Source organism: Pelobates fuscus, chromosome 1 (assembly GCF_036172605.1).
Source record: "Pelobates fuscus isolate aPelFus1 chromosome 1, aPelFus1.pri, whole genome shotgun sequence".
Lineage (NCBI taxonomy): Eukaryota > Metazoa > Chordata > Amphibia > Anura > Pelobatidae > Pelobates > Pelobates fuscus.
In genome coordinates, this window is record NC_086317.1 from 215,802,484 (window position 1) to 215,816,512 (window position 14,029).

Consider the following 14,029-nt stretch of genomic DNA (forward strand, 5'->3'; position numbering starts at 1 on the left):
AAGTCCACTTTTTGGGTTACAACATCTCTGCATCGGGATTTCAAATGGATCCTAAAAAACTAGAGGCTGTACTACACTGGCCATTAACCTCTGGTTTAAAAGCCATTCAAGGGGCGGAGCCTAGCATCCGGACAGAGCGGTCGTGCTGTGCCTCGGCTCCCGCTACAACCGACAATTTTCGGGGATAATCCCCCCAAATATCGCCACGAGCACAACTGGAAGGCTCCTAATATGTTGGGGACACTCAGGGGTACCGCCCAGTACCAAACTCTGACCAGCCATCACCCGGAGACCGAGCAGCACACCCAGAGATCTACCGGAGTTCGGACGGCAGGGAGACGGCCGCTCCCCAGCCTGACCGACCCGGACAAAGATCCCTCGATAGAGTCAACTCCTACCCCCCCCCCCCCCTATGGACCGATGGGGGACATCTCGGTCCAAATCAAGCGACTGGATTAACGAGCACGAACAAAGCATGCAGCCCTACACACTGCAACATCAAGACAGCCTACCGCATGGTAAATCCAAAATGGCGGCGTCAAGCAATCCTCATGTACGAACCGCTTACCTGAAACAGGGGAGCTCTGCGATATCCACCAACGCATAAACGCAGCCTTTGCAAGTTTCTGGCACAGGTTGGAGCAGAGGCTTCAAGCGTCGATGGCGAGCAAGCCACCCAAACCGGCAGCATGCAGACCGAACCGACCTCACGGTGTGCAGAGAACAGCACAGCCGCGACCAAGGCCAGGCCGCAAGCATGGAGCGAGAGACACGGGGAAGAGGTGTCCCACTCCGGGCACAGCAAATACCCACAGGCTAACCGCGAAAACACGCAGCCCGCCCAGGCCGGAGGCCAGGAGGGTAACACCCCCAAAGCGTCGGCCACCCTGCAGGAGGAACGCCCGCCGCTGGCGGCGAAAGAGATCCGGCACCAACTGCACCCATAATGGGATTGCCTCGACCTCATGGAGACATCGAGCCAGTGGTCAGAAGATGCCACCCTCAAAGAGGGCCTGGGGCTGGAGGGGGCCCGCGCCCTGTGCTGACCTTTCCTACACTTGGGACTATTCAACATGTGCCTTGCCAATGCCGACTGCAGGCATAGGGTGACTCATTAACTATCACTGCTGCACGGCGGCCTAGACCGCTGCCACGCCACCGCAGCTACGCAGTTGCAATGGACTATGTCCTGATAAACTTTATGCCTGACCTCTCTGAGACAGACAACCGATCTTGCTGCAATGTACTGTTATGTCTATTAATAATGTGTATCTCGCTTAGCATTTTACCATGTACAACACGCGCATGCCGTATAACTTGTGGCTGACCTAGGTTAACCCTTTAAAGCGATTCAAAATGCTCACACTTATAACTCAGCGCAGGTAGCCTAGCGCAATTAATATGCATGCTGTAAATCACAACAGTTCACCCTATCCCCCAGAGTTGTGCACTAGCGCAGTTGACTAAGCACGGGTAAACGCCACCCGCCCAATTCACCCAGATGAAACATTTTTTCTCGCCTTACTTAACCTCCTCACGAGTAGCGCATCAAACATATACTTGGGCTAGCATGGCTAACGTAACCAGCTCAGTAACCTATTGTTAAATCTTCGGGAATGACAATTATTATCATTATCATTTTATTGCTGGTTACCCCTCCTATCTGGGAATATGTGACCTGTCTATGTTTTATGTGTAAAAGGTGACTTTATGTATTTTAAAGTGTTTGCTGTTTTTGTGTCCCCACGTGTGTAATGGAGTTTTGCCTTTGTCCTGGGAGAAAATTGAATTACTTCTCAATTATCTCCAGGGCAGAGGAGAGGAAGCCAAGATGCATTGTGGGGAAGTGCTGTGACTATGTCCTGAAATGCTACTTGTCTGTCCACTGTTACAGTCTTCAATCTGGTCCCCTAGGGGAGTGTCCACCAGGTGGGAGACCTGCATAAAAAGGGGCAGGTAGCCCTCAATAAACAGACCACTGCTTGACCCTCAACACGGAGCCTTGTCTCGTTCTTGGGGGGGATTCACTGTACGCTGATAGAGACTGATTGCCAGGAGTGTAAGCCGCTTGGGAGCTTTTCCTGTTCGTCTGCTAGCAGCTATTCGTGAGGTTCCAGTTCGGGAGTTTGGAGTGCTACCTTATTCCCTTGTATGCAGTTCGGGAGTTTGGTGCATTCACTTATATCCAATTCGAGAGTTTTGGTGATTCTACAGTAGCTGTGCCTGCCTTTGAAAAAGGGATTATTGCCTAAACGATTTTAACCCCTTGTCTGCTGAAACTGTGCGTTACAACCAGTAATAGGTTACTTATTTGTCATCCGTGCTATACAGTTCTACGTTCTGGATCAAACAGTAATCCTGACAGTTGGAGATCTACCCCATCGTGGCGGCCACCCTCACATGGGGTCATCTTTGGACCGGCAAATCAGTTAAATGCTGCTCTGGCAACTCTGCAGCCTGCGACATCATTAACAAGGGCGGTCATACTCGCTAACCATTATGTGGCTGGTTTGGCTGGCAGCAACCTCTCAGTTCTTTCTAGTCTACATTTACATTCCTGGTGTCCACAACAAAGCCGTCGACGCTCTTTCACGCTCTCAATTTAAGGTCTTCTTTCAGGCACTCCCTACGACCCACTACCTACCATCCAGGATACCACCATCCCATGAGCTAATCTTGAACTAAGCACACAATTACACCACGACAGGTACGCAAGCTTCACGCAGTTTCACGACCACTATCACTCACGCCGGGGCTTTGTATATTGTACCATGTCACAAGTACAGTTTGCTTGAATCAAGACTTTTGCAGGTAAACTATGGTAATTTTCCTCTAAACCTACAAATCTTACTTAAATCTCCTATGCTGTCACTCCGCTTTTACGTCTCCATTTTGGGTTTCAAAACAGTAAAATGTATTACAACGATGATATCGTCAGTGAAAGTGACTTTATTTTTGCATTTTTCACACACAAATGGCACTTACACAGACGATATAATTGTTGTGATACATTTTACTGTTTTGAAACACTAATATTTGTGTTCAGCGGAGTCTCCCGAGTATAACAGTACCCCTCCCTCATGTACAGGTTTTATGGTGTTTTCAAAAGTTACAGAGTCAAAAATAAGGCTTGTGTTTCAGTTTTTTCACATTGAAATTCACCAGATTGGTTACGTTGCCTTTGAGACTGGTATGGTAGCCCAGGTAGACAACCCAAGGTATTGCAAATGGGGTATGTCCAGTCTTTTTTTAGTAGCCACTTGGTCACAAACACCTACCAAAATTGGCGTTCAAAATAGTTTTTTTTTCATTTTTCACACAAAACTTTGGCCAGTGCTTGTGACCAAGTGGCTACTAAAAAAGACTGGACATACCCATGTTGTCTACTATTGCAAATGGTATGCCATCATGGGGGTAATTCTCATTACTGGGCTACCATACGGTCTCAAAGGCAACGCAACCAATCTGGCAAATTTTAATGTGAAAAAAACTGAAATATGTAACACACTATATATGACCCTGTAACTTCCCAAAACACCATAAAACCTGTAAATAGGGGGTACTGTTTTACACGTGAGACATTCCTGAATACAAATACGTGTATTTTATTGCAGTAAAAGCATACCGTATTATGACCTTCAGTTAAAATGTCACGTAGAACTAAAAAAAAAAACAAAAAAAAAACAATTTAAAACAATTCTTATTTTCTCCCATTTTTTTAATATATTATTCATATCAAATTATGTTTCATACCTAAAAATTTGATGTTAAATGAAAGCCCTGTTTCCCATGAATAAAATGATATATAATAAGTGTGGGTGCACATAATATGAAAGAGGTGAACAGCCTGAACAGACATATCGCGCAAATTGGAGTTTTTGTTTACGTTTTGATCACAAAGTGTACATTTAGCTCAGTCCTTAAGGGGTTAATCAAGTGTCAGAAAAGTTTAGTTCCCACGCCAATAGTACAGATTTTGCAGTATATAGAAAATGTAATTGTGAAAGCACATTTATTATTTATTAAATTATGCATGTGGTTATCAGTATGTTGGGCAGACTTCTAGATCGCTAAAAACAAGATTTAGGGAACTTAGGATCTCTATAATAAATCCCAAGTCTACTACATCTAATCCTAAACACTGTAAACCAGGGCTTGACAAACAGCTTAATGTAGTTGTTCTGAAGTCTATATCCTGTCCCTGACCACTTTTTAATGTAAACACTGACTTTTCAGACAAAAAGCAGTGTTTACACATTGCTGCCTGGTGACACCTCTAGCGACAGTCACTCAGATGGCCTATAGAGGTGCTTCCTGGGTCTGTGCTTAACAATGTGCAGCACCTACTTTAATGTTCCCTATAGGGATGCATTGATTCAAATGCATCTCTATGATAAGTCAAATTGGTGCAGTGGCATTTTGCCGTGAATGTGCAATAGTCTCCCAATACATTCCTATGGGAAACATTGGATTAGCTGAGATCATCAAGATGTGGGGCCAGTCGCGAGATCACCAGCACAGTGTGGGAAAAAAGGTGAGTAAAAACTTTTTTTCCCCATGTGATTGGAGGGAACACACCCACACTCACTCACTCACAGACAGACTCACAAGTAATTACTTGTTTGTTTATTTTAATTTAGATCCACCCAGCCTCCCTACGTGGTAAGTGGTAAGGCTTTTCCTGGGGTCCAGTGGGGCTGCTGTCATTTCCCTACTCAGCTCCCTCTCGGGCACCGTTTAACGAGCTGGGGGCCGGACTGACGTCATAACCCAGCTCCCGGCATCACTGCAAGGCGTGCAAGGAGATTACAGCTCCCTCGCCTCAGCACTAAGTCAACCGCACGCCTCCCTCATTCAGCTCTCCATAAGCAGGGTGCCCGCCTCCCTCCCTCAGCAATCCAGAAGTTGTGCCCGCCCTACTCCCTCCATACTACACAAGTCTGCCTCCCTCTGTTAGCCGCCTGCCCGACTCTGCTCTTAGGCAGCTTGTCCCCTCGGGGGCTGAACAGCCTCACAAACACCAGGCGCCAGGACAAATTTCCTGGTCATCATGGCAACCTAGGATTTGTCGAGCCCTGCTTTAAACAATTACATAATGCTAATCCGGACAGCTACCACAACAAGAGGACAGTCTTAAATTAGAGTGGCAAAGGTTTAAAAATAACAACAGGAAGTATTACTTTACAGAGAGGGTAATGGGCGCATATAATAGCCTTCCAGCTGAAGTGGTAGAGGTTAACACAGTGAGGGAGTTTAAGCATGCGTGGGATAGGCAGAGGCTATCCTAACTATATGATAAGGCCAGGGACTACCGTATATACTCGTGTATAAGTCGATCTCATGTATAAGTCGAGGGCAGTTTTGTGACCAACAATTGTGAAATATGCTATGCCTCGTGGATAAGTCGAGGGTAAAACTTGGGGCTATGAAATTCTGTGATTTTTAGAACGATATACACACTCATACAAACACACTCTGCATTATACACACACACTCATACAAACACACACACACTCTGCATTATATACGCACACACTGTGTATATAATGCAGTGTGTGTGTGTTTGTATGAGTGTGTGTAGAATGCAGATTGTTTGTATGAGTGTGTGTGTATAATGCAGAGTGTGTGTGTTTGTATGAGTGTGTGTGTATATAATGCAGAGTGTGTGTGTTTGTATGAGTGTGTGTGTATATAATGCAGAGTGTGTGTTTGTATGTGTGTGTAGAATGCAGATTGTTTGTATGAGTGTGTGTATATAATGCAGAGTGTGTGTTTGTATGAGTGTGTGTAGAATGCAGATTGTATGAGTGTGTGTAGAATGCAGATTGTTTGTATGAGTGTGTGTAGAATGCAGATTGTTTGTATGAGTGTGTATATAATGCAGATTGTTTGTATGAGTGTGTATATAATGCAGAGTGTGTGTTTGTATGAGTGTGTATATAATGCAGAGTGTGTGTTTGTATGAGTGTGTATATAATGCAGATTGTTTGTATGAGTGTGTATATAATGCAGATTGTTTGTATGAGTGTGTGTATATAATGCAGAGTGTGTGTAGAATGCAGATTGTTTGTATGAGTGTGTGTGTATATAATGCAGAGTGTGTGTTTGTATGAGTGTGTGTATATAATGCAGAGTGTGTGTTTGTATGAGTGTGTGTAGAATGCAGATTGTTTGTATGAGTGTGTGTAGAATGCAGATTGTTTGTATGAGTGTGTGTAGAATGCAGATTGTTTGTATGAGTGTGTATATAATGCAGATTGTTTGTATGAGTGTGTATATAATGCAGATTGTTTGTATGAGTGTGTGTAGAATGCAGATTGTATGAGTGTGTGTAGAATGCAGATTGTTTGTATGAGTGTGTGTAGAATGCAGATTGTTTGTATGAGTGTGTGTAGAATGCAGATTGTTTGTATGAGTGTGTATATAATGCAGAGTGTGTTTGTATGAGTGTGTATATAATGCAGAGTGTGTGTTTGTATGAGTGTGTATATAATGCAGAGTGTGTGTTTGTATGAGTGTGTATATAATGCAGAGTGTGTGTTTGTATGAGTGTGTATATAATGCAGATTGTATGAGTGTGTGTATATAATGCAGAGTGTGTGTTTGTATGTGTGTGTAGAATGCAGATTGTTTGTATATAATGCAGAGTGTGTGTTTGTATGAGTGTGTGTGTATATAATGCAGAGTGTGTGTTTGTATGAGTGTGTGTGTATATAATGCAGAGTGTGTGTTTGTATGTGTGTGTAGAATGCAGATTGTTTGTATGAGTGTGTGTGTATATAATGCAGAGTGTGTGTTTGTATGAGTGTGTATATAATGCAGATTGTTTGTATGAGTGTGTATATAATGCAGATTGTTTGTATGAGTGTGTATATAATGCAGATTGTTTGTATGAGTGTGTGTAGAATGCAGATTGTTTGTATGAGTGTGTGTAGAATGCAGATTGTTTGTATGAGTGTGTGTATATAATGCAGAGTGTGTGTAGAATGCAGATTGTATGAGTGTGTGTGTATATAATGCAGAGTGTGTGTTTGTATGAGTGTGTGTAGAATGCAGATTGTTTGTATGAGTGTGTGTGTGTGTGTGTTGTGTGTGTGTGTGTAGAATGCAGAGTGTGTGTAGAATGCAGAGTGTGTGTAGAATGCAGAGTGTGTGTAGAATGCAGAGTGTGTGTAGAATGCAGAGTGTGTGTAGAATGCAGAGTGTGTGTGTACTGGGTGGGAGGAGGGCATTTTTATTATAATTTTTTTATTTTAATATATTTTATTGTATTTTTTTTAATATTTGATTTAATTTTCGTCCCCCCTCCCTGCTTGTTAGCTTGCCAGGGAGGGGGGCTCTCACTCCCTGGTGGTCCAGTGTATGGGCTGTGTAGGAGGGGGGGCTGACAGTGAGCGGTTACTTACCTTCCTGCAGCTCCTGTCAGCTCCCTTCTCCTCCGTGCAGCTCCTCTGTCAGCTCCCACTGTAAGTCTCGCGAGAGCCGCGGTGACCCGAGACTTACAGTGGGAGCTGACAGAGGAGCTGCACGGAGGAGAAGGGAGCTGCACGGAGGAGAAGGGAGCTGCACGGAGGAGAAGGGAGCTGACAGGAGCTGCAGGAAGGTAAGTTAATGCTCTCTGCCAGCCCCCCAACAGGACCGCCAGGCTTGTAATGAGCCCGGCGGTCCTTGTCTGTATTATGGCAATGTAAGTTGCCATAATACAGACATTAACTCGAGTATAAGTCGAGTGAGGGTTTTTCAGCACAAAAAATGTGCTGAAAAACTCGACTTATACTCAAGTATATACGGTAATTAGAAAATTGGGCAGACTAGATAGACCAAACGCTTCTTATCTGCTTTCATATTCTATATTAACAACAGGTTATAACTGATGGAAACTCTGGGGCAAAGAGGATATAAAAATTAGGAACCAAGTTGATCTTTCAGTTAGAAACATTAATGCCCCAAAGCTAAAGAGATTAATGATTAAGATTTATCATATATGTATTTTTTATGTTAGATTGCAGAGATATTTTAGTTAAAGGAGAAAAATTAAAACAATGGAAAAGAAAGCTAACTTTTAGTAAATTCTTTTTTTGTTGATATTTACTCAAGATATGCTAGGTACAGATGATTTAATTATTTTCATATTGGATCTTTTTAAATATTAATCATATGTTTATGTTTTGATTAACATTTTTTATGGTGCAAGAAATATATACGTGCTAAAAAGTTGGCATACCCTTGGAGATTTGGTAATATATGTACCATTTTTTAAGAAAACATAAGCAAGCAAAAACATTTTTTTTTATTTCTTACGGGATTCATATTCAACTGTAGGTTATAACAGAATGGCACAATCATAAATCAAAATATGGCAACAAAGAAAAAAATGAAATGACCCCTGTTTAAAAGTCTGCATACCCTTCATTCTTAATACAGTCTATTGCCCCCTTTAGCATCAATGACAGCGTGCAGTCTTTTGTAATTGTTGTCTATGATGCCCCAAATTCTTGCAGGTGGTAAAGCTGCCCATTTGTCTTGGCAAAATGACTCCAGGTCATGCAAAGTCTTTGGTCATCATGCATGAACCGAATGTTTGAGATCTCCCCACTCTAGAACCTTCACCTTTTTCTACTGTAACCACCGGAGAGTCATCTTGCCATTAATTCTCCCTGCCGCCACCCACCATCCCCGCCCCATATCAGTGAGTCACCAGTGCTAGGGTGTCCTTTAAAACAACGCTTTCACACCTAGATCACTTCTGAGTAATTCATGAACAAAATTTTTTTCATAAAAGCTGTACTGTCACGCCGTACTATCCTTTTCCCAATCGCTTCCTCTTTCCTACTCTGTCTTTCTTGTTTTCTTCTAACTAAAAACATAAGTCAAAGTAGAGACTACGGTACTTTGTTTTATGTATGTTTCCTACAATTCTAGACACTGGGCGGAGCTACCGTTGCCTAGAAGTGTCAATACACCCAATGTCACCAGTAATGGCTTCAGAGAATAAGTTTGGTCTATGAAGGATACCAAGGTCTTGGTTCAGGCCAGTAGAACTCACTTTTCCTGCATCCCCTGCCCAACAGCAATGTCAAAGTTGGGAGTGTTTCAAATTCTGCAAAGTCCTCAGACAGTGACAGTAACTTTAATCAGTTATATTCAGAATCAATCAACTAAACCTATCCCATGGTATACCACATATATCTCACCAATCTAAATAATTTCTGCAATTACAATCCCCTGCAACTCATCTTTAGGAGCATACCACCTACAATTAAGAATCTATACTTGACAGGAGCTGACAACACTCATGTCATTGGTATGTGTATATATATATATATATATATATATATATATATATATATATATATATATATATATATATATGTATGTGTGTAGAAAGGCCATTAGGCCTGAATTTGTGGGAGGAGTAATTCCCCTACTTAAACCACTAGCCCCTACTCACCTCTGACGTTCGAGTTGAAGTGTTCCTCGATCTACTTCCGGTTCGCGGGTTTCCTGGTTCACGTCACTTCCGGTTCGGGCGTCTGGTGTGTTGGCTGCACGGCTAAACTCCTCCGGTTTCGGCGGTCCGGCTTTTTAGCTACACGTGAGTTACATTCCGGTCCCCACCACACCGCACTGTGGTCTCACCGGGGGGCCGGAAAACACACGCCGGAAATCTTACCAGGGACCACCCTGTCATGTCAGCATCCATGCGGCCACCCGTCTGGGGGGTCCTACAACAGCATTAACACACTCATTCCCGCAGACGAATTCTCACTACAGTACGTAAAATCAACAACGCCATACAAACCATCATCTCAACCGGTAACAACGCTTGGCTTAGTAAAACAGACATAACTAACGCATTTAGATTACTGCCCCTGCACCCATCACTTTGGCACTTGCACGGTGTTAAATGGCGTAACAGGTACTATTTTTTCCACGTGACTTACTTCAGGTCCAAGAGCAGCCCAAAACTGTTCGATATTTTCGCAGAAACTCTATGCTGGCTGCTTCTGAACATTATTAGGTGTCACGCAGCCATTCATGACTTAGATGACTTTCTCATAATAGAACCAAGCGCACACACACCCACTGACATTCTCAGCACCTCTGCACTTTTTCCACCCTTGGTGTACCTTTTGTCTCCCTCTAAAAACTATCGGACCCACTAATAAACTCACTTTCCTAGGGATAGAGCTGTACCTTCCGTGCCAGTCTCCCCCCTGGGAAATTGGCCCGCCTCAGAGGGGAAATATAAATGTTCCTGCGGAGTGATGTATGCACCAGGAAAGAACTTCAGTCCTTACTAGGGTCCCTGAATTTCGCGATGCGCATCATTCCGCAGGGAAGATCCTTCGTGTCCAGGCTTCTTTGTCTGCTTCACAGGGTACCGGACGCATGCCCAATTACGTTGGACCAACACGCCAAAGCTGACCTACTCACGTGGGGAAAGTTTTTGACTGTGGAACGGTATCTCCATGTTTATTCCCCCTCTCTCCAACTCCTCACCCTGCATTTACACTGACGCTGCAGCCAACACGGGGTTCACAGCTATATTCGGGAATCACTGGTTTAGGGGTCACTGGCCTTGCCGGGTTTTTAGAGTTACATCTCCCCTTTTTGAAATTTATCCCATCGTGGCGGCCGCACACACCTGGGGTCACCTCTGGTCCGGCAGGGCAGTAAGATGCTATTCCGACAATTCGTCAGCTTGCGATATCATTAACAAAGGGCGCTCATCCTCCCTTACCATTATGCGGCCGACCCGCAAGCTGACCTGGCTGGCAGCAACCGTCCAGTATTCCCGGGTATTCACAACACGGCCGCTGATGCTCTGTCTCGATCTCAATTCCAGGTATTTTTTCCAGGCGCTCCCGTCAGCCCACCATCAACCATCCAGAACACAGACGTTTCACGAGTTAATCCTGGATTAAACAAACTTATGCACCACGCTAGGGCTCTCACACACCAAGCACTATCACCCAGCACAACTATCACCTGCAATAGGGCACTTACCATCTTCAATTAATTCACAGCGGAATTTGGATTACAAGGTGATTTTTCTACCCAAACCATGGTGGCTTTTGCCTCCTTTTCCACTTACACTTAAAACTTTCACACTATACAATCAAATTATACCTCACGGGGGTGCAGCATCACAGCCTCACTAATTTCCCTTACAACACCCCTTTGTTTTTCATCCTACCCCATTAAGAAATCTTAAAGGGCATCTTTAAAGTTTCGGTTCCAGTTATCACCACCAGACTTCCAATAGATGGGCCTATCTTCAGACTACTCAGCAATCTCCTTGACGAATCCCCATTTGATTCGAAACACAAACCTGGTGATCAAATCGGTTATCTATCTAGCTTTTATGGGTTCCTAAGACCTAGGGAATTTACGGTTGTTTGTCAAGGAGATACCACACACAACCTTAAAACATCACAACTCACTAAAGTAGACGATTATTACATTCTCACTATTCCATCTACCAAAACTAATCATTCACCACACCCCACTATCATCCATCTCTTCCAACAAACAATGCTTGGTGCCCAGTTAAGGCACTAGCCCACCTACGGTCTACAAATAACGCATAATTTGCAAACTCACCACTCTTGCAACTACAAGGGCACCCACTCACTACAGAAAATTCACCACGCATGTTAGAATTTTTTATTGGGGTAATTGAGTTACAACCAGCTTCATCCTCAGAGCATTCCTTCCGCATAGGAGCCGCTTCAGCAGCTTCTAGTTCTAACACTCCGGTCCACATCTTTAAAGACTGGGTCGTTGGAAATCCTCTATATACAATACGTACACTCCACGATCAGAACGAGAGCTTCGCCAGGCCTTCAGGAATTTAGTCATGTAAACAAATGCAATAAAGTGTGTTCTTTCAAACTTCTCTTTGCCCTCTTATTTACAGGCCCACTCGGACGTTGGTTTCGGCACACCACAACCAACTTTTCATATCAATCAAATATCCATTTCATATTAAATTCCGAGCACAAGTAGAAAGGCCATTAGGCCTGAATTTGTGGGAGGAGTAAGTCCCCTACTTAAACCACTAGCCCCTACTCACCTCTGACGTTCAAGTTCAAGTGTTCCCCACCCACCAGCACCCTTAGAACATACAATTCTCCTTGGTGGGCCCTCTTTTATTTACAGGCCCACTCGGACGTTGGTTTCGGCACACCACAACCAACTTTTCATATCAATCAAATATCCATTTCATATTAAATTCCGAGCACATATATATATAGTATGGCTGCACTCACGGATATTGCTTTAAAAAAATAATAACTTTTATTCTGGTTCCATTAAAATAGACCAACTTGTGGACTTTCATCGATCTATTTTAATGGAACCAGAATAAGTTATTTTTTAAAGAAACATCCGTGAGTGCAGCCATACTATTTGAATCTATGATGTTTTGGCCCTGGTAATGCACCCGGTTTTGAACGAATTGGTAGCCTGAGTGCAAGGTACAGTATATATATATATATATATTTTTTTTTTCTTTTTTAAATAAGCCATCATCTATTCAACTAACATGTAAAGAAAATAATTTCCAAGTTAAAGTGTGCTATATAAATACAAATGAAGCACCTACACACATTCATATACATGAATGCAGAAAGATGCTAGCGTTCTATTTTAGGGTTACATGCATATGAACTACAGATTTAGGAAAAATTGACTATTATCCACTTACCTATAGCAAATGTAAAATTTTGTAATATTGTACAAAAAAAATGTACAATAGCACAGTCACACAATTTAGGCAAACGGCTTTTTATATGTTTTTTTTTTAACTAATAAACTGTTCAAAATTAAATACTAATGAAGAAAAAATAATAAAACCTTCAACAAAGGCAAAGCTATAGTGACAGCTTGGCCATTCTATTGCCTAAATTTTGCCAGTCGAGGTTTTAATTGGTAGAATTCAGAATGGAGTGAATAATACATGGGGATAGGGGGGGGGGGGGGGGGGAGAGAGGGTGCAGTTTTGGAAAATATATAAATATTTAATTCATTAAAATTCGCTGTTTGGTAAATAATCCCCGTAGACAATGTATATGCTGCTGTATGAAATCGCCCTATTTATTGTAATAACATTTCTGAAAGCTGGTGTCTCCCTGCATGCTGGCAGGTTATATTATCAGTGTGTCTGTATCCAGCATTGCACCTTATATTAGCAGCCAATGTAGTGTTTGTATAGCCTCTCTCTCGCTCGCTCTCCGTGTATGTACAATTATTAACCCCATTCAAACAGATACCGGCTCCACGCCTCCTGCTTATCACTACACAACAAAGCAAAGGCGGTAGCCTGAGGCTCACACTGACAGTCTGCGGCCACCAGCCAAACCTCTGACACGGAACTTCACAGCAGCCGCAAACCGCGAGCTTCCGCCATTGAACTGACTATGAAATAAGCACTACTCACCCACCGGGCGAGCTGCGACACCCTGAGCCCCAATGCTACTGCACTACGCTGGTAAAATGGCGCGTCTCCCCGAGCCAGGACACGCCCCCTTCTCCTCTGCCTTTTCCACCAATCAGGAGCGCCGTGCGGGGTCTGCGGAATCACATTCCAAGGGCCTGCAAGCTGCTTCGCTTGAGAGGGAAAGGAGCGGGAATGGAGGGGGGATTCTTGGAGCCAATGAGAGCGGCGGAGAGAAAACGTTGCAGAGTCCAGCTGTGAAACGCCGACTATGATTGGTCTTAGGTTTTGTCCAATCATGGGGAGGTCCTTGGAATCCTTTCTGAGAGCAGAGAATGGATGGAGAAAGAATGTGTCAAAAGATAGAGACAGAGTGAAAGCTATATTCATGGTATGCCCGACATCAGCTCTCTGGAATTGCTCTTATCATCACTGCTGAAGACCCTTCCCCAGTCCCACTACAACCCCCCCCCCCCCCCCCAGGAAAATCTATGCAGGTCCTTTGGTTAACTACTTAAAAAAAAAAATGGAATTCTCCTTGTGTTTATTGACAGGAGATCGGAATTGGTCTGTGGGGATTTCTGCATA

General features: G+C 43.4%; 1 protein-coding gene across 4 annotated transcripts in view; it reads right to left on the reverse strand.

The window, feature by feature from the left end:
• The window catches only part of LOC134611085 (heterogeneous nuclear ribonucleoprotein R), a 119,593-nt gene extending 106,023 nt beyond the window's left edge, over nt 1-13,570 (reverse strand). The window contains exon 1 of one of the 4 annotated variants that reach the window (XM_063454672.1): nt 13,445-13,570. The gene's annotated coding sequence lies outside the window, so the exon portion shown is untranslated. The remainder of the gene's footprint in view (nt 1-13,444) is intronic. The other 3 variants (XM_063454645.1, XM_063454636.1, XM_063454664.1) reach the window with 3 other exon arrangements.
• Between the last annotated feature and the right edge of the window lie 459 nt (nt 13,571-14,029).